The 14827-nt window shown below is 42.6% G+C and overlaps 2 long non-coding RNA genes across 2 annotated transcripts in view; both read right to left on the minus strand.

The window, feature by feature from the left end:
- Nucleotides 1–14827, minus strand: part of LOC142870078 (uncharacterized) — a 118577-nt gene that overhangs the window by 60561 nt on the left and 43189 nt on the right. The gene's annotated exons all lie outside the window — the stretch shown is intronic.
- Nucleotides 9521–13860, minus strand: LOC105856087 (uncharacterized). The gene is made up of 3 exons (XR_012918634.1): nt 12134–13860; nt 11207–11363; nt 9521–10430 (listed from the first exon to the last, which is right to left on the minus strand). It is a non-coding gene; the product is annotated as an uncharacterized LOC105856087 (long non-coding RNA).

A 14827-nucleotide genomic window follows, 5' to 3' on the forward strand; every position in this document is an offset into this window, starting at 1 on the left:
GTGTTGTAGCTCATAAGGTGCTTTCATGCTCCTCCTCATAGTTAATCCTCACAACAACTTTGGAGGGCATGTAAGTCACCAATGCTTGTTTGCATCAGCCAACACTTGAGATGAGGAAGCTGAGGCTCAGAGAATCTGCGAGACTTGCCCAAAGAAATGCAGCTAGAAAAGAGAAGCGAGAGACAAACCCAGGCCCTCCAGCATCAGGATGAAGCACTCAGTGCACTTTTGGTCCAGGTGAGCTGGAAGGCTCACGTATGGTGGGAAATGCCCTCTCAGATCACATTCCGTGAATGACAGCAGGTTTAGTCAACCATCAGAAGAAGGAAAAAGGTCGAGAGCTAGAAAAAGTGGGAGAGAACAGAGGAAGAGAGAGGAAGGGTGATTTGGAAGTTTTGATATCATATATAAATAATAGACTGTAAAGAGAAACACACACATATACACACATACAGTATATATGTAATATCACATGGATTATATGTAATGTATATTATGTGGCATCAAGTATACCTGGGTTAAAATCTCAGCTTCCCTACTCATTGATCATGAGAACTTGCGCAAGTTACTTATTCCTCCTGAGACTGCATCCATAAAATAGTTTCTCTGTCTACTGTATAAGATTCTGGCAAAGCTTGCTGAAAACACGTATGTAGACCATTTGGCACCAAGATTGCCATCGAGTAAGAAGCTTATATATTTGATATTTAGTTGTTATTTTTAAAAAAATAATTAAAATAACAAGTAACTATAATCATTTTAATGAATCTATGTTTATCCTGAAAAAAATCAGACAGATAATGAAAGAGCTTCTCTGTATAAAGGATATTTGTACGTGGATAATCAAGGATATTTTGTACGTGTGCACAGTCTGCTTTTATCAAAAATTTAAAAAAATCATTGGAAACATACAAGGCTCAAAATTAAATGTCTTTAAATAAAACATAAAGCACAAACAGCTGTTGCTGGAACTTGGTCCCTAGGCAGGTTTGATTTTTTGAATATGACAAAGAAGGCAAATTGGGCTTCGATGCCTGGGCTGTGTGCACAAGCGGGGGCAGCGCCTGCCTCGCTGACAGCCTGCTCAAAGGAGGGATGCAGATGCTCAAACAAAGGGTATTGTGCGCTGGACACACAGCTTACGGGGACCCTCAGCCTGCAGGGAATTCTGCAGCCACATGACAAGCAGCATCACTGAATTTCTTTCCATTTTCTGAAATAGCAATCACCACAAAGAAGATACCCTGACAGGTGCCATAAATGCAAAAAGAGCAAATTTGTTAGTCTGATCTAGGATAACACTTCTTGTCATCGGCACAGAAATCACCTATATTCCCAGAAACCTCGGTATGTGGCCCTACCACTTCCTACTAGACCCTCTGCTAATACATGGCAGACCAAGACTAATCCCACCTGGAGGATGGGCTTCTCAAGTCACGACCTGGAAATTAGACCCAGTGTATCTGTTGGGGGAGCCGTTGGAATATATTAATAATTCAAATATAATTATTTTTAAATATAATTTTAAAGTTAGTTAAACAAAACCAACGTAAACATGGAAAATAGAGCCAAAAATTAAATCAACCACCCAACAACAATCACCCTAACACAATTAGCACCTTTGCTTATGTGTTTTACAGACTTGTATTTTCCTCTCATGTAGGAGTTTACAAAAGAGTTGAAGGCAGCGTGTCCATATGATTTTGCAGCACACATTTCCATGAACTGGCTCATTGTGTGACAAGACATAACAAGGGAAGGTGATTTAAAGGATGTCCATCCTACCCCACCTCTATGCGGGGGTACTAGAAAGTACCACCATTAGAGAAGACTTGCTTCTTTGAGGAATTGATGTTGGGTTGAGGTGCTTCTCTCCCTGAGACTGGAAATATTCCAGGATGAGAAACAGCCCCGTAGCACCGTCCTGCCCAGTGGTCCTTACACATGAACTGATTCCAAGTTTGTGATCACATCTCAATGTCTTCTGACGGGGCTACCACACGTGGTGTTCACTCTGCTCAAAACATTCTTCTGCATCCTCCATTTATTCACCTGACTCCTTTTGACCACTCAGATCTCATCGCACAGACCCCTCCCCTGAGAGGCCTGTGCTGAGCCTGGCCTGATCCATCACCCAGACTCAGAGGGCTGTAGGGAACACTGCAGCTGTCTCTTCCTGGCACTTGTTACACTATTGTAATTTTGGCTTCTATGTCCATCCCTTTCTTAATGGGGAGACATGAAACCACATTCAGAAGGGAAGTTAAGGGCCAGGAAGCCTGGCTGTGCCACCAACCACAGGTGCAGGTGGATCATCATGGTGTTTGAGCAGCAAGAGCCCAGGCTCAATAGCACAGAATGAGGCAGTGAGGTCCAGGGTGAGGCCAGGGGCTCTAGAGACTGCAGGTGCATCTGTCCAATCTCTCCTTTCCCAGAGCTCTGCCTGGGCTTTCAGGCTGGAGCCAGTCTTTAAAAAGGTCACACCTGAAGAAAAGGAATCTTTGAGAAATGCAGTCATGATCCAACGGCCTGAGGCTCAGGGAAGGGGACAGGTCAATGTCAGTTCCACCATCAGACACGATTCTAGGGAAGAGTGGGGAAAGGAGGTGACTGAAATCCCCCAGGGGGGGCTCTCTGAAGGCCAACTAATCCCTGAACTATCGATATGGGACAAGAAGACACATAGCCAAAGATGGCAGTCATGGTCAGGCCAAATGCTGCACGGTATATCTCTGTGTCCAGAGAAAGGTGGGAATCAACACAGGGATATGGTCTGCAGGGCTGAGGCTTCCTGGGAGAAGGAGATTAGAATTTCCCCCTGTGGTCCTTAGCAGTAGGACCTTTCTAGACCACAGAACTCCAAAATAGCTTACCTGTCCACATGTACACCTTCTCCTAGGGGCACCAAGAGCAAGAGGTGGAGGGTGCTGGATAAATCTTTGTTGGATGGATGGATAGGTGGATGGGTGGATGAGTGAGAGAATTTCCACTACAAGATTACTCAGAGATAGGCCAGGTGTGGTAGCTCATGCCTGTAATCCTAGCACTCTGGGAGGCTGAATCAGGTGGATCATTCGAGCTCAGGAGTTTGAGACCAGCCTGAGCAAGAGCAAGACCCCATCTCTACTAAAAATAGAAAGAAATTAACTGGACAACTAAAAATATATAGAAAAAAAATTCGCCGAGCATGGTGGTGCATGCCTGTAGTCCCAGCTACTTGGGAGGCTGAGGCAGGAGGATCGCTGGAGCCCAGGAGTTTGAGGTTTCTGTGAGCTAGGCTAATGCCACGGCACTCTAGCTGGGAAACAGGGTGAGACTCTGTCTAAAAATAAAAGATTACTCAGAGATAATTATGTCTCAAGAAGTGATATAAACAGTATCACTCAGGTAATCCATCGCCTCATCAAGGATCCTGAAAGGACAGATCCAGAGGCAAAGGAGAGCTGCAGACTGAGCAGCTCCCTGAGCCACGGCCCCTGAGGAGGCAGCTGGGTGAGGGTGCAAAAGGCCTCACAGGCAAGACTCTGTTCCTCAGCCACGCACGTCCTGCCTCTTAGCCACACGCTGCACCTCAGGGACAACTCAAGGCAACATTCCAGCGTCCCCACATCCAAATGAGGAATGCTATGGAATCTTGGGGTTTTGAAGGACTTCAGGAGTCCCAAGAGGGTACTTTCACAGCCCCCAAACTATTTCAACAGTTCAGATATCCATGTATATATACTCAGCCCTCTGTATCTGGATTCAACCAACCACAGATGGAAAATATTCAGGGAAAAAAAATGATAAAAGAACAACAACAATAAAAAACAATACAGATCAAAAAATCAATACAGTATAAGAACTATTTACTAGCATTTACATTGTATTATGTATTATAAGTAATCTAGAGATGATTTAAAGCATGTGGGAGGATGCATGTAGGTTATATGCAAATACAACACCATTTTATATGAAAGGACTTGAGCATGTATGAATTTTGCTATCCGAAGGGTGTCATGGAACCAATCTCCCACAGATACTGAGAAACAACTGTGTATATGAATATCTATCTCATTCTGTCTCTCTCTATATATATATATACATATACATACACATATATACACACATACACATATGTGTATATCTATTTATATATGTATAGATACTCTTATTTGTATACACATATACAGTCATGCATCACTTAACAACAAGGATACATTCTGACAAATGTGTCATTAGGTGATTTGGTTGTTGTATGAAGATAACAGAGTGTAATGGCACAAACATAGACAATGTAGCCTACTACACATCTAGGCTATAAGGTACTATAAGGTATGGCCTGCTGCTCCTAGGGTACAAACCTGCACAGCATGTTACTGTACTGAATAATATAGGCAATTGTAACACAGTGGTAAGCATTTGTCTATCTAAACATGTCTAAACATAGAAAAAGTACAGTAAAAACATGGTATAAAAGATATAAAAAAACGATACACCTGTATAGGGCAGCTCCATTATAATCTTATAAGACCACTGTCAGACCTGCAGTCCATTGATTGAAGAGATATTACGCAGCACATGGCTGTATGTATACAGAAGAAAGGCAGAGAAAGAGGGATTACTTTAAGGAATTGCCTCACACCGTAGTGGGAGCTGGCAAGTTCAAAGTCTGTAGGGTGGGCAGGCAGGCTGGAGATCAGTTAAGAGTCGATGTTGCAGTCTTGAGTCTGAAGACTGGAAACTCACGCAGAATTTCTATCTTGCGATCTGGAGGCAAAACTCCTTCTTGTTCAGGAAACCTTAGTCATTGTTCTTAAAGCCTTCAACTGATTTGCTGAGGTCCACCCACATTAAGAGGGTAATCTGCTTTACTTAATATCAACGGATTGTAAGTATTAATCACATCTATAAAATACCTTCATGACAGTATCTACATTGGTGTTTGACCTACCAACTGGTCACCACAGTCTAGCCAAGTTGACGCATAAAATTCATCATCACAGCACACACTTCCACCAGCTCCCAGAGAGCTCCTATAGGAGAGATAAGAAAAAGTCTCTTGGCTTTGAAGCTGTTGACTTCTTTGGCTTCCTTTCCAGGTCCTGGCAAGCAAGAAACACATTTTGGGTGAGGGAATTACCAGTTTGTAAAATACAGACAAGATGCAAACCAGGGGGAGAAAGGGCATTTATTGAAACCTTAAAATTTGTACCCCCATAATATGCTGAAATTAAAAAAAAAAAAAGATGCAAACCAGCCGCCAATGGCCTTCTAGCTGGGTAACTCACACCTGCAGCGCAGAGCTCCCTGGGCACCCCTTTCACAATGCATTCCTGCATCACAGATGCAGTCCACCTGCCCATGCACCCTGCACGTCATGGGGACTGGGAGAATACCTAACCGTGTGCAATAAAAAGGGGCTCTTTTATCATTAGGTAAAACTCTTGCCCCAACCTGCCACAACTGGCTGGACCTGGCCAAATGGATTGCATTGCCACGTTGTTGTAAATGACTTTCCAGCCCCAAGCCATGTGTCCTTTCTGCTTAGCTGCATTTTTGTGTCATGGGAAAGCATTCACACACCCTTCTTTATGTGGGTCAAGGAGAAGTGCCCAGCACAGGCTGTGGGAACCCCAGGCTTGGACATCTCCATCTCCCTAGCCTAGCACTGGCTGAGGCTTTGGAGACTTTGCTGGTTTGATTTATTGACTCAGTCATGCCCAGGCCTGAGAAATCAAGCTGTCCTTTTATTCTTCTAAATTTGCTTTTATTTTTTAGACAAGATATCTGTTGTCTTCTCCAGACATCTTCTCCAGATATCTGTTGTCTTTCTGCTTGGAGGTTGCTCGCACCCCATAACAGGAGTCAGCAGCAGGCTCAGTGCAGGTTGTTTAATTTTTCGTTCCCTCACCTGTGAACCAGGTGCTCCAGTACCGATTAATAGAGACAAAGTGCTTGACACGGAGCGTGCACCAAACATAGCCCTCCTCCTCTTCCTTCCCCTTCCCTGTCGTCCATATAACACTCTTGTGGCAACATAACTTCCCACGTGCTGCCCTGTTAGAAAACATGACTTCCCTTTAAGACAAGCTTGGATCATTGCAGCTGGCAGAAGTGTACACTGGGCATCAGTTTGCCATCCTCCTGGCATTGGGGTGGATGGGAAGAGCACCTGCTTTGTTCCCAAATTCATACACTAGCTGGCACACTCGGACCTTTTGTTTCACAACGTACAGCAGACCTGGGCAACGGGTATCTGGGAATATGACAACCACCAACTGAGATGGACAGGCAAGAGAGAGTTTGGGGGCTGCTGCAGGAGAGGCCGGCACAGACAGAGCCACAGGGAGGTAGGAGTCAGGAAGTGCAGGGCCCTTGGGGAAAGAAGGGGTGAGGATCTGAGCCAAACGAGCAGATTGGGACAAAGAAAAGGCCACCTCGCACCGCATATGAGGAGCCAATTGTTTGAGGCTCTATAAACACTCATGGGAGATACGACATCATCGGGTGAGAGAAGCAGGTGGGTGGAAGAGGAGCTGTGTCGGGAAAGGCAGCTTGTCTTCCCTACCACTGCGTCTAGGCCACCACCATCATCTCTTGTCTGGGACATGGCAACAGCCTTTCACTGGGCTCCCTGCTTTCAACCTCATCCCCTCCAGCCTGGTCTACACAGAGAAGCCAGAGCCCATACAGGCATGAGGCAGTTCCTGCCACTCCTTTGCACAAAACCCTGCAGTGGCTCCCATCTCACTTGGAGGAAACCACAGTTCTCACAAAGTCCTTGCAACACCCTCTGTGGTCCTTACAATCTGTTCTCTCTGCCCCTGCCAAGCCATCCACCTGGGCCGGCCACAGGTGCACAGGTGCCCCTCCACCGTCAGAGGGCCTCAGCCCCGGCTGCTGCTCCACCAGAACAGAACGCCGTGTCCCCAGACATCTGCCTGATGAACTCAGTGGCCTCCTCCAGCCCCGCTGGGTGTCAGAATTCTCAAGGAAGCCTCCCCGGCACCTCCCATTTCCTACTGCGAGGTTCCCCTGCCCCCACAGTCTCAATTCCCTTTCTTGTTCTTCTTTCTTGTTTTTGTCCACGTGAGGTTTTTCTTTTTTCACGTTGTTTACTCTTTATCATCTGTGTTTCATCACGAGAGTGTAAGCCTCATAAAAGCAGGAATTTTTGTCAGTTTTGCTCATGACTGTCTCCCAATATCTGAGATCAGTCCCTGGCAAATAGTGGGTGCTCCAGACATGTGTTGAATGAATGGAAGAAAGAAAGAAAGAAAGAAAGAAAGAAAGAAAGAAAGAAAGAAAGAAAGAAAGAAAGAAAGAAAGAAAGAAAGAAAGAAAGAAAGAAAGAAAGAAAACGGACTTTGGAGCTAAATAGATCTTACTTAAATCCCTACTTTCCACCACTTCCACACTGCCCCTTTTGGGAAGGTAGATTAAGCTTTCTGAGGCTCTGTTTCCTCATCTATAATTTGAGAAAGTCATAAATCCTATACCTCATAAGATTGCTGTGAAGATTAACTATGGGAACTTTCTATCAAGACCCTGGCATAAATTGGGCTTTCAATAAACATTAATTTTCTTTTAATATCTTCAAAGCTAGCACTAGAACATCTAAGAAGAGAGATTGCTTATTTTGATATTCCAGGCTACAAGAATCAACAAACATTTGTGAACTCCAGCTCTGTGCCAGGCCCATCCTATGGATAAGAATGGATGAGAAGGCAACTGGTCCCTCAAAAGCCACAGAGCTCTTGGGAGAAGCAGATCTAATAGTTATAAGTACTTAATGTTATAATATAGAAGCATGTGGAAGGTATTATAGGAGGAAAAACACAGCAGAAATTAACTTTTAAAAAATGCATTTTGAAATAACTCTAGACTTACAAGAAGTTGCCAAATAATGCAGAGTTCCCGTGTACCCTTCATCCCGCTTCCCCCAAAGGTGCTATCTTAAATAACCATAGTAACATTGGTCAGTATGATGGTTAATTTCAGGTGTCAACTTGGCTGGATTAGTGGATATCATAGATAGCTGGTAAAGTATCTTTCTGGATGTGCCTGTGAGGGTACTTCCAAAGGAGATTGACGTGTGAGTTGGTGGACTGAGTGGGGCAGATCCGTCCTCCATGTGGGTGGGCACCATCCAGTTAAAGGGGACCCAAACAGAACAAAAAGGCAGAGGAAATGTGAATTCTCTTCCCCTCCTCCTGGATCTCAGATACCTTTCTTTTTCCAGCTTGTATATAAGAACTCCAGGCCCTCTGGCCTTTGCACTCAGGGGCTTGGATCAGTGGTTCTCCATTTGTTCTCAGACTGTTAGCCTTGGACTGAAAGTTACATCATTGACTTCCCTGATCCTATGGCCTTTGGATCTGGACAGAGCCACACTCCAGGCATCCCTGAGTCTTCAACTTGCTGACGGTCTATCGTGGGACTTCTCCGTCTCCATAACTATGTGAGCCAATGTTCCCAATCAATACCCTCTCACTTATCTCTCTCTGTCTATCTTGTCTTGGTCTGTCTCTCTGAAGAACCCTTACTAACACAGTCAGTTTCAACTACAGGCCTTATTCAGAGTCCGCCAGATTTTACATGCAGTGTGTATGCGTGCACGTGTGTGTGTGTGTGTGTGTGTGTGTGTGTAGTACTGTGAGATTTTTATCACATACATAGAAATTAACTGCCATAGAAAATTAGAAAAGACTTCACAAAAGTGACAAAGTATCTTGTTTATTTCTCACACCGTTGTGGAGGCCAGGATTTAATATTGCCAACTTACAGATGATATAATGAAGCTCAGCAAAGCCAAGAGGCTTGCCTAAAACGATGTCGTTCCTAAGCGGCAGAGCTGGCCCCTGCAGTTTTCTGACACTCGGCATGTGTCGTGTTAAGGTCTCCGCCTTAAGGATGGACGCTGGGGTTAAAACAGCACTGGGAGTTCTCAGGGCTTCGTCTTCAGACTTAACTGGCCACAGACAAGTTTGTCACTACAGAACTGCTGCTATTTTGTAAATAGCAAATTACTATTTTCTTTGATTTTCCCTTAATATCTGGGCTCTGGAACATCATTTAAAAATTCAGGAAAAAACAGCCCCTGGCATTTCTAGATTTCCTGGGGGAAGTATTCTCCAGGAAACCCCCACTCTCCTTGTACTTTCTAGCTGCAGTCACCTCTTTGGGCTGTCAGCTAGAATCCCGCAGAGCAAAGAAAGCAAAAAGGTTTAAAATGGGGGACATGGAGAGAGGCTTAAGCAGCCTGGGAGGAATTCTGCAGAAAGAAAGTGACTGTTGTCCTTCCCTCTGAAGCTCCTTTTTGTTGCCCAGTCTGGCTGGAAGCAGCGGGTTCTGAACCTCAGCCAAGGGACAAAGGGCTTTTTTGGCGAAGAGAAGTAATTGTGGTCATGATGGGCCGAAACAGGAGGGAAACATTTTATGGGGTAACAGGGCCTCCCAAGTGTCAGAATTAGTGCCTACAGGATGTAATTTAATTCTGCAAGCACTTACCAAGCACCTGCTTTGTTCCGGCCATGCTCACGTGATTGAGAGACAACCCCAGTCCCCAGAGAATTCCCAAACTAGCAGAGGAGTCATTTATTCATTCATTTGTTTACTCTCTCACTTTTTTTTGGCCATATAATTCAGTAACTAAGAACACAGCCTTGAAATAAGAAAGACAGGTTCATTCATTCAATAAATATTTATTCAGTACCAACTAAGTGCCCAGCTCTGCTCAAGGCAAGAGGGAGACAGAAGCAGACAAAATATAGATTCCCTACCCTTAAGGACATTGATTGATTGGGGGTTGAGGGGGAGAGAGAGACAATGTACAATAAGCATAACAAATAAATTATATAGTGTGTTAGAAGCTGGCAAGTGCTATGAGAAAAAGAAACCAGAGCAGTTTCAGGGGCCTGGGGTTTAGAATGCATTATTAAATAAGGTGGTGGAGATTGACCTTACTGAGGAGGCACAGGTGAGAAGAGCAGAAGCAGGAGAAAGGGAGGGGAAGCAATGCAGACAGGGGGACAGGCAGAGACAAGGCCCTAACAAGGGCCCATGCTTGCCCTGTCCAGGAGCCCAGGAGGGAGGCACAGAGCAGAGGGGAGGGGGAGAAGACAGTGAAGGCTAGGGGGAGAGTGCACAGGACCACATGGGCCATGGTACAATTTTTGCCTTTATTGAGTGACATGATTAGCCACGGCATGGTTTTAGCAGAGAAATGCCACGATCTATCACATTTTAACAGAATCACTCCCACGACAATGGTGCTGATACACCTTAAGTGTACAAAGCTGGAGGCAAGAGCACCTGCCAGGTGACCATGGCAGCAGTCCTGGGGAGAGAAGACAGCAGCTCAGGCCAGGCAGTAGCAGTGGAGGTGAAGAGAAGGGGCTGGATCCTGGGCATATCTTGAAGGCAGAAGCAAATGCCTGATGGATTGGCTGTGGGGCCAGACAGAGGGGGAGTCATCGAGGATGATTCTAAGTTTAGTGGCCTGAGCCGAAAAGGACCATTAAGAGGCTTATTAAAATGTGATCTTGAGCAAGTCTCTAAATTTCCACTTTTTTTCCTTGTAAAATGTAGAATGATAATATCTACTTTAGAGGGTTGTCATGAATGCCAAAAGAAGACTATACATGCAAAGCATTTGGTTTGTGAAGAGGGCATGTGATAAGTGTAGATAATCAACTAATTAATCTTACAGTATGTGCAAGGCCCTGGCAACAACACTTTGAGGGGTTTGGAGAAAGGTAAGATATGGAAGGGGTGAGTAGGGGGTGACTGAGACAAATGCAGAGACTGAGCTTTCATTCTCATATCTCCTAACTGATGCATTACCTTTAGCAAGTCTCCTAACCTCACTCTACCTCTGTTCCTCAATATGTGAAATGTGAGGGAGGTTGATCCATCAAGACCAAAGATATGTAAGCAAATCCACCCTGTGTTTTTGTAAATAAAGTTTTCTTAGAACACAGCCATGCTCATATTGTCTATAAGAGCTTCCCCGCTATACCAGCATTGTCGAACAGTTACAACAGAGACCATATGGCTTGCAAAGTTTTAAATATCATCTGGTCCTTTACAGAAAATGTTTGCAGACCCTAGTCTAGAGCATTATTCTTCACATAGTTATTACAAATAGACGTGACATAAATATAGGCATAGAGATGATCTTGGACATAAAGGTGTAAAATCTTTTCATCAAATGAAGTCTTACCCAGAAGTCTAATATGTGACACTGAATAAGTGTGCTCTGGTCTGGCTGAGAAGGTGGAGTGCGAGTGATATGGGGAATGTCGATTCCCTCCCAGGCTCTGACCACTCTCAGATCCAGGGTAAATCCTGAGGCACCTCCTCTTCATCCCTGGGAGACCCTGCAAACACAATTTGAAAACAATAATCTAAGATCATCCCTGAGGGCTCTTTCAGGTCTCTAACTGTCTATAGATTTATGTTCAAATAAAGTCTAAATATACTCAGATCAAAAGTGAACAGAATAGTTTTTAAAAACATCCCATTTTTATAATTTAGCAAGGAGACCATTCCAAATAAGCGTCATGAATTGAGTAAACTAATACTTATGTTGAAAGTCTCAAAAATTGTATGGGAAGTTAATGTTACACTGGGTAAGGCCAAAATTCAATTCTTGTTGTGGCAGACACTTTCAGTCTCAAAAATTAGAAAGGGAGCATTTCCATATCCCTGGCTTTTCCCTAGTGATCAATTAGGTGTCAAGTGTCTGCCTTACTTTCTCTTAACATTATGGAAACACTGAAAAGTTTCAACTTCAATAAGTTTGCCTCTACTAACAAACTTCTATAAGAAAAATATCTTTCATACTCTTATCTTCCACTATTTTTTTTCTGACTTGAATACCTGTGTGTTTTGGACTGGATGTTTGTGTCCCCTCAAAATTCATATATTAAAGCTCTAATGCCCAATGTGATGATATTTGGAGATGGGGCCTTTGGGAGGTAATTACAGTTAGATGAGATCATGAAGGTAGGGCACCCATGATGGGGTTAGTGTCCTTATAAGAAGTTAAGGACACTAATCCCATCGTGCTTCTTCTCCCTGTCTCTCTTTGCCATGTGAGGACACAGTGAGAAGGTAGCTGTTTGCAAGCCAGAAAGAGAGTGCTCACCAGGGAACCAAATCCACTGCACCTTCATCATGGACTTCTAGCCTCCAGAACTGTGAGAAAATACATATCTGTTATTTAAGCCATCCATCCAGTCTAAGGTATTTTGTTACTAAGACTCTCTATGTCTGGTCCCATTAGCTTACCAGTCTCTGACCTCCTCATTAAAACAGACCTTGCAATTCCACATCTTACAAGGAATGTTGCTGATTTGACTCATGCTCTGTCTTTAACGCTAGTCTGAAATGGACAATCACCTGTCGGCCAACATCAACAGACTCTCCCACACAAATATCCTATTTCTAGTGTCCAAAATAAAATTAACCATCCCCCATTTTCCTCCTCCATACTCATCCTCCCTTCCTCACTTCTATTAATGTCACCATCAACCTCCCAGTCACCCCAGTTAGCAAATCTAAGAATCTATTTACATTCCTCTCTCTCTGTGCCCCACAAATGCAATCAATTGACATTATCTCTATTATATATTTTGCATTCATCTTATCTACTCCATTTCCACCATTTTTAGCTCAATTCCTGGTGATCTCTCCCCTAAACTCATATATTAGCCTTTTAATTCACATCCTTATCTTCATTTACTCTTTCTCCTGAAGTCTTTCATAATACTTCCAGACAAATCATCTTTAATTGGAAACATGATTATATCACTTCTCTATTCAAAAACCATTAGTAATTATCCATTGCTGGTAGAATAAAGTCAGACACTTATTTCTCATTTCAGTTCTTCCTCAATTTGGATTCCATCTACTTTCCTATCTTTGATTCTCACTACTACCCTTTATACACTTGACATGGAGATTTAAAGGAGATATTCACTTCCTACTGAACACCATCCTCATTTCCCTCTGGTTTCTTCTCCCTGAAATACCTTCCTGGGCTTTGCTGCATGTCCAAATCTTTCAAGGCTTGAGCAAACGCTTTTCTTTGACAGTGGCTCATCTGATCCCCTCTTCCTCTCCTTTAAATACCCTCAACATCTTAACTGCATCTTTACAGTGGCTTGATTTGGGCTGTGTTCTAAATTTTACCCAGTTGTGGCTTATCACTGGTATCTTCACCATTTAGTGTACTCTGATTTTTAGGATAATACTAGCTGCTCTAACAAATAAACTTTCCAAATTTTGGTGGCTTAACACCATAAAAGTTTATTTCTTTCCCATCTAATGTGGATGTTCCTGCTTGGTAAGTGATTTTTCTCCACATAGTGATGCAGGGACCCAGGCTCTCTCCATCTTGTGATTCTTCCATTTGCTAAGATCTCGGACTTCTCTGCCTCCAGCCAGCACAAAGGAAAAGAAAGAGTAGAAAAGAAACACCCACATCCTAATCACCATCACCTGGACACACATCACTTATAGTCTTATTCCTCTGTAAGAGCCAGTCAGTTGGTCCCTCTTTGATGCAAAAGGGTAAGGGGAATGTAGTCCTTGGCTGGGTGGCTTTTTCCCAGACATAGTTCTAGTCCATAGAAGAAAGAGTAGAAATTTTTGGTAGAGACTAAGCTATCTTTGACACATTTTGGCACATAGTAGACATTTTAAATAAAAAATATATAGTTGGAGATAATATTTAAAATTTTCACCATTTAATACCTATAATAGATCTTTTCTGTGCTAGGAATGGGGTCTGTGCATGTGTATGTATATGTGTATGTGTATACATTATATATATATTATATATACACATTGCAATATAAAGATAATAATTATTATTTTTGATATGAAGAAACTTTGTTTCAGAGGTATCAAGAAATATTAATAATAATAGCAGCAAGTGCAATAGAGCCTGCCTATAGTTCTAGCTACTTGGGAGGCTGAGGTGAAAGGATTGCTTAAGTCCAGGAGTTCAAGGTTATAATGAGCTGTGATCAGGCCACTGCACTCCAGCCTGGCTGACAGAGTAAGACCCTGTCTCTAAAAATAACAATAACAATAATAATAAAAGCAATACTTATTGAGCATTGATTATAAAATGGACTAAAGACTTCACATACAAGGTTACCCACGTATATAAGTTGTTGAACATGATTTTGAACTCAGGCCTATCTGACTCTAAAGACTATGTTCTATCCATTACTAGTTCAATCTTTTCTTCAGGTTATATAGCTAAAATGTACATGATGATAGAAGTTAACATTGATGGAGTGCTTCTTATTTGCTACCTCAATTATATGCCTTTTCCATGTATTGTAGAATTTAACCCACAACATATTATGATGTGTGTGTATACACACATATATGTATATACACTGTGTATTTATACCCAGATATGTTAGTATATATATATATCCATCTGTGTTTATGTATGTGTATATGTGTATGTATATATGAGAACACACACATACACATATACAGGCAGCCCTTAAACAATGCAGGGGTTATGGGTACTGACCCCCCACATAGTCATAAATCCATGTATAACTTTTGACTCTCCCAAAATTTAACTACTAAGATTATGCCTACATGTTTTGTAAATTATATGTATGATATACTACATTCTTACAATAAAGTAAGCAGAGAAAAGAAAATCTTACCCTAACAATATTTGTACCTCCATAATATGATAAAATAAAAATCATGTTCTAATAAAAAAAAATAAAGATCATCCTCTAGGACTTTTAGCAGGTAAAAAATAAAAAAAGAAAAAAGAAAACCATAAGAAAGATAAAAAGCATTT

This window comes from Microcebus murinus, chromosome 3 (assembly GCF_040939455.1).
Source record: "Microcebus murinus isolate Inina chromosome 3, M.murinus_Inina_mat1.0, whole genome shotgun sequence".
In the NCBI taxonomy this organism is placed as follows: domain Eukaryota; kingdom Metazoa; phylum Chordata; class Mammalia; order Primates; family Cheirogaleidae; genus Microcebus; species Microcebus murinus.